This window comes from Octopus bimaculoides, chromosome 1 (assembly GCF_001194135.2).
Source record: "Octopus bimaculoides isolate UCB-OBI-ISO-001 chromosome 1, ASM119413v2, whole genome shotgun sequence".
Lineage (NCBI taxonomy): Eukaryota > Metazoa > Mollusca > Cephalopoda > Octopoda > Octopodidae > Octopus > Octopus bimaculoides.
The window spans coordinates 15,517,924-15,524,683 of record NC_068981.1 but is presented as its reverse complement, the minus strand read 5'-3'; the positions used below and the strand labels follow the sequence as shown (position 1 = coordinate 15,524,683).

The window sequence follows — 6,760 nt, the reverse complement described above, 5'->3', positions numbered from 1 at the left end:
TAATTGGTAAACAAGCTATTTACCACCCACCCACTCCAGATATATATATATATAATATATATATATATATATATATATATTTATATTTACGTATAAATTTAAATAATAAGGGTACAAAATTGAATACTAACTTGCTTAATATCAATTTAAAACTAGTGGCCTTAGCAAACTGAAAAAATCTGAAGATTCAGAGAAATTATATTACATACATATAAGAGGGATGACCACTAAGTGGACATCCCTTTTCCAAGAAGTAGACCACCTATGCTCTGACCACTAAGAACAGATTGTTCTCAAGAAAAATTCAGCAAACACCAGAACGTAAGGAAGCAAGGCAAATGAAGAGATACAAAATATAATGGCTAATCATAGACCGGTTTCGTTGTCACTACTTACGTAATTACTTACGTAATTGTCTGCAACTCTTCAGTATAATCGTCTTGGTTATGAAATTTGCAGAGCTATACACGAGACGTCCGCATGAGATTGAACATGTATATTGTTCTGTCAATTACATTTAGCGTTGTATTTCAAAGCATGCAGAGTGATGCTGCTTGGCACAGATTAACTGTGAATTATGCTATGCATGTTCACTAAGTTTTAACGTACTAGCTCACTTCCACTATTTACAGGAGTGATTGGAATGAAGGTGCGTAGCGTGTGATCGTTGCATTGACCATGATGGAGGAATTTGAGCAGGGAATCTGCATCAAAGTTTGCGAAAAGCTTGCCTATACCTGCTCAAAGGCATAGACAAAGTTTCAGAAAGTGTGTGGAGAGGAGCGTATTAGCGTATTAGTCGTGCTACATGAGGACGAGTGGTTTAGATGTTTCTAAGATGGCCGAAAAGTGCCGAGAGTGACGAATGTTCTGGGAGACCTGCAACTAAAAGAAGTGAGAAAAACATCGCAGATGTGCTTGCGGCTGTGAGAGGAAATCGTCAAATCACCATCCGTGAGTTCTCAAATGATGTGCATATTAGCTACGGTCTAGTTCAGTCCATTATCATTGAAGATTTGGGCATAAGATGCGTGTCTGCCAAGTTTGTGCCAAAACTGCTTTCAGCTAACCAAAGAGATACTCGGGTTTCAGTTGCGCAACATATCCTTGATTGTGTCGAGAATGATGAGGGCGTTTTGAAAACGGGCATAATGAGTGATGAATCGTGGATCTACGTCAATGACCCAGAAACAGAGGCTAAGTCTTCGCAACCCCTAACTCTCCGAGACCGAAGAGAACACGAATGTGTCGAACCAATGTGAAGACACTGTTTACCGTGTTTTCTGTTTTTCAACTACAAGGGGATTCTTCATCATGAGTATGTCCCACCTGATCTGACATTAAAGAAGGAAAACTTCTGTGATGTTTTGTGGGATGTTATTCGTCGGAGAAGACCACAATTGCATACGTCCGATGAGTGGCAATTGCACCATAACAACGCACCTGCCCATTCACCAGCAGTGTTTGGCAAGGCACAGCATTCTCCGGGTCCTACAGCCACAGTATTACTCAGATGTCCTCTTCCCAAAAATCAAATCCTGCTTAGAAAGAAGATTTCAGGATGCCGAGGAAATAAAAGTGAATGCGACGTGGCAGCTGCAGATTATCCCAGAGAATGAGCTCCAGAAATAGCGCTGGATTAAGTATGTGCCTTCTGAAGGGGTCTGAAGGAGATTAAATGCCGAATTGTTGTGTTTTAGTTTTATTTTTATACCACCAGTCCCGACTCTTATTGATCAGACCTCGTATAGTGACATACGTGTAAGTGGATTTACCTATAAATAATTACATGTGCGTGTGTATGTGTGTATAATTGAGTTGGTGGAATCATATCTAATGTGCATATGAGAAATATACTGTTCACATAACTATATTTCCACAAAAGTTGTAAAAGACTGTAGAAAATCTTATAGTGAAACAATATGACGTTGTGAGACAATATGACGTTGTGAGATATATTCAGTGATATTACCAGTTTTTGAAGGCGGCCAACTAGCAGAAACGTTAGCACGCCGGGCGAAATGCTTAGCGGTGTTTAGTATGTCTTTACGTTCTGAGTTCAATTTCCGCCGAGGTCGATTTTACCATTGATCCTTTCGGGGTTGATAAATTAAGCACCAGTTGTGTAGTGGGGTCGATCTAATCGACTCCACCCTACAAAAAAAATAAAAAAATCGGGCCTTGTGCTAAGAGTTACCAGTTTTGCTAAAGGTAAAATAGGACTTAAGAAACGTTACGATACACATTCTAAATATAACTTTCTAAGCAAATATACTACATATGCATTCACTATAAGTACATATATGTATATATATATTTATATATATGTTTACGTGTAGTATATATATATATATATATATATATATATATATATATATATATATATGTGTGTGTGTGTGTGTGTGTGTGTGTGTGTGTGTATGGTTTTTCATATACATACACAAACACTCAACATATTTATGAGATTTAGAATTTACGAATATTGTCTGGTGTCTTTTAATTCTCTGTGAATTGTATCATCAAGTTTTCATATATTGTTATTGAATATGACAGGCCTGTATTTGATGATTTCAAAAACGTTGTTGTGTTTGAAAATGATCTTCACTTTTGCATGTCACCAACATACAGAAGTGGAAGTAGAAATGACAGAGTTTGTCGATGATTGGAAAGAGCATTTGGCACCATTCATAATTGTGTGTTATATGGATGATTGAAGACATTTTTGGAATTGTTGACAACATTCATCATTCAAGGTTTCACAGAGAATTACAATCTGTGAACTCCTTCATAATCAAGTGTGACTGTTACACAATTACGAATATAATTCGAAGTAAATATATGTTTTCTCGATTTCAGTTTAAATAACATGATAATCTGTATTTAACAACAATAAGTAACTAAATAAATAATGAGAATTTTTGAACCTCTAATTCAGCTGGTATTGCATCACAAGTCGGATATTTATTAACCGTTATCTTATTCCTTTCTGCAAAAGTGAGAACTGAAGCGGGAAGTACATCGTGAAGTTAGACAAAGAACCAAGAGACCAACAATGTTACATTCATTAGTGTTGAAATGTGTGAATGTTAATACTGATTTCACGTGTTGGCACAAGGTCAGCAATTTCGGGGAGGGTGTAAGACTAGTACTTATTTCATCGATCCTGAAAGGTTGAAAGGCAAAGTCGATTCTGGCGGAATTTGAAGTCACAACGTACAGGCAAATGAAATGCCGCTAAGCATTTTGCCGGTGTATTAACAATTCTGCCAGCTCATAGCTTATACTATTAGTCAAACGAACCATCTTACCTATAAGTCAGACTGGTCTGCATTTCTCTCAGGGTGATTTATGTTTATAGCATTGTTCTTTTTGTTTAGATCCAGGTCGCATTGACTGAGTAAATAAAAATCGTACATCTTTTGGCAATCTCCGATTTTTATTCAGCTACAATGCAGCTAGGAAAACATTAAACGATGTACATCACCGTTTTACAAGGCACTATATTTTCGTTTTAATGCGCTTTGCAACTAGATTTTGTCTCAGTCCGAAATAACACTACCACGACTATACTTTTTTATTATTATCAACTGTTATTATTCTCAAACTTACACTGATCTAAGTAACAATGAACACATTACGGACGATAGTTCAATGAAAATGTTAAGAGGGATACATTACTTTGTGTTACTTCACAACAACAAAAATGGATACAGTATATCTTTCTTTTCATTAAAGCATAGACATTTTAACATGAATTTCTGTTTGTAAATTCTATTTACTTCAAATTTCTTTTCGAATGTATGGCCAAATGAGATATCATACGTAGAAACATTGTAACAAAGCTAATAATTCACGGCAACTAAACAAGCATTCATATTAATGCTGAATGTTTTTCACGAGTGACTCATTCTGATTCACTAATATGAAATCATGTGGAATAGCATTTCTTTTCCATATAAATGGAAGTGAAATCATTGTGAATTTAAAGTTGAAATATAAGAACTAAGTCAAATATTTTCGAAATTGGTGTGTATACTTTACTTACACATTTTCAATTATATTTGAGGTGAAGTATAACAATATAAAGAACTCAGCAATAATGAAAGTAAAGAACCTGGACTTGAACTTGGTACTGGGCTGTGTTATTTCATCTGCTGAACATACTACAATATTCAGTAACACTTGAAATCACGCTACAAATGCCACCTTTAAATGCACATCATAGGGGCAGTATAGAACAGGAAACAGTTCTTCGAACTGATAGATGAGAACTACAAATTACAAACAGGAGCAAGCTAGAATAGGTAAATGGTAGGGTAGGTTAAGATCCCACAATCGCAAACGTGGACTAGTATTGGCAAGGATCGGAAGAAACGCTGACCAGAGTTTGGAGCCATAAGTCAAGCATATTTGATCTCATGAGATAGGAGAGTGGAGACGGGTAGAAAACACGCTAACTGGACGGGAAGGCATTTCGGGTGCAGTAAACAAACGCCCGTATGAATTTTATGAAACCATTATTGGTTAATGCAGGAGTGCGACTTTTATTTTTCATTTGCCTGAAGAAGTGTTTGCTTATGCATTCTGCCCATATGAGGTCCATATATGTTAAGAAAAGTAATACCAACCTAATATTGGCGTCTGTTCAGTCAGCTATTTCTTCCCCACCGGCACAGACACGTGCATTACAATTTGTAGTTTTTTTCCTATGCCATTTGATAGAAGGTATGGGAGAGAATATATATATATATATATATCAATTATTGATATTGAACTATGTTTTATTCATTTTTTTTTAGACATAAATGAGTGTCTCGTCGATGCCCTTCCTCAACTAATAAACACTTGAGAGCTGTGGTCCAGCATGACCTTAATCTGATGAGTGAAATTAATGAACATGTAAAAATATATTGGAAATATTGACGCTATGACAAAAGCCTCATTGAACAGAAATTCTATTCCCTGCAAACAAAGTAACTGGTTACTATGTGAACAGTTGATAGACAATTAATCTATGAGATATGTTTTACTTGTGATGTACATGGTGATATGACTTGAAATATAGTATAGTTATTTCAAACAGAGGGGTATAATCGGAATCGTCAGTATGAAATGCTCAAATTTCAAATTCATTTTGAGAGTATATAAATAAATAGGAATACGTCATGTAATGATTACCGCATTCTAAAAAATCCATCTTTGTGTACGATAGTAAATATAGGTTTTAAATATAAAGCTTCATATACCAAACATTTTGATTTTAATATCATATGCTTTAAATATCATTTGCCAAACACATTGATTTTTATATCATATGTTGAATCAGCAACACTTTTTTTATGTTTTATACTTTAAACACTTTAATAAATACTACATTTTACTCGCAGATATGTAGACTTTTATAGCTAATTGTAGAAACACTTTTGTTAGACTCAATATAGAGTTAATGGTAGTATATGGCAAAAACCTATAATGAATAAAAAATATAATTATGTGTCTCATAAATTACGTTATTTACTGTTAAGCAGGCAATATATACTCCATACCTTTCTTACAAGCATTTCATATTTGTGCAATCATTTATGATAATAACGCCTTTAGGCTGCCGATTTCTTCAGACAGTAAACAAGCTCTTCCAAAATATATTTAATTTAGTGTACGTTTTTAAGACAAAAATGTTATTTATTTTATTTAATGCACTACCATAAGGAGAGGCTATTTGGCAGAGTAAAGATCTGATTCGATTCGAAAAGTGAGTTTTGTCTACGTTTATTTATTTATGCGTTCTTTTTTTCTTTTTTGCAGGCTAGAGCTCTGGTGATGTGGATTCTTTGAACGTTTTAACGGATACGTAAATGGGAAATGTTTCGTTGAAAGGGAATCAATATTGATGTATAAATAGCTTGTCAATGGTCTCTTCCCTAGAGAAAAAGATAGACAGAAATAACAGGATGGAATCTATTGTTGTGCCTTGAAGTCTGCCCTTGTTTGTGTGTTTCTGTGTCTTTATGAGTCCCAATGTAGTGTACGAATATGTAACTGGTTTATTGTGTCCATTTGGTCCATTTCTTTTTTGTGGTTCAATGGAGAAAGGAATAAGAGAAACGTGTAGACAATAAAACAAAATAAGATTAGTACACAGGAGAAAAAACCGAATGCGATATAATATGAAAATATGTTGGGAACAAGAAAATATAAAACTAAAACACTAAACAAAAAATGGTGAACTCGAAAATTTGTTTCTTTAGACTATGTGACAATCATGCTGCCTTGTTCCAATATATGTGTGTGTATGTATATATACATATATCTATATAAATACACACACACACGCACACATATATATATGGATGAATGTGTGTATAATATACACAGACATACGTAAACACACACACATATATATACTATGTATATGTGTGCGTGTGTGCATACGTGTACGTATATATTCTTTTATCCTTTTTCTTCCTTCAGTCATTTGACTGCTGCCATGCTGGAGCACCGCCTTTAGTTGAACAACTCGACCCCTAGACTTATTTTACTAAGCCTAGCATTTATTATATCGTCTCTTTTGCTGAACTGCCAAGTTACAGAAGGATAACACACAAACATCGGTTATCTATCGATGGTGGGGGCAGACACAGACACACAAATACACCCACAGATATATATGTATGTATGTATATATATATATATATATATATATATATATATATATATATATATATATAATATAAATAATATATAAATATATGCATTTATA

General features: G+C 34.5%; 1 long non-coding RNA gene across 1 annotated transcript in view; it reads left to right on the top strand.

Annotated features, from left to right (window-relative positions):
* LOC106876581 (uncharacterized) overlaps window positions 1-6,248 on the top strand; it is a 108,620-nt gene extending 102,372 nt beyond the window's left edge. Inside the window, exon 4 of the long non-coding RNA XR_001410262.2 lies at window positions 5,806-6,248. This is a non-coding gene — a long non-coding RNA (uncharacterized LOC106876581). The remainder of the gene's footprint in view (window positions 1-5,805) is intronic.
* The last annotated feature ends 512 nt before the right edge of the window (window positions 6,249-6,760 follow it).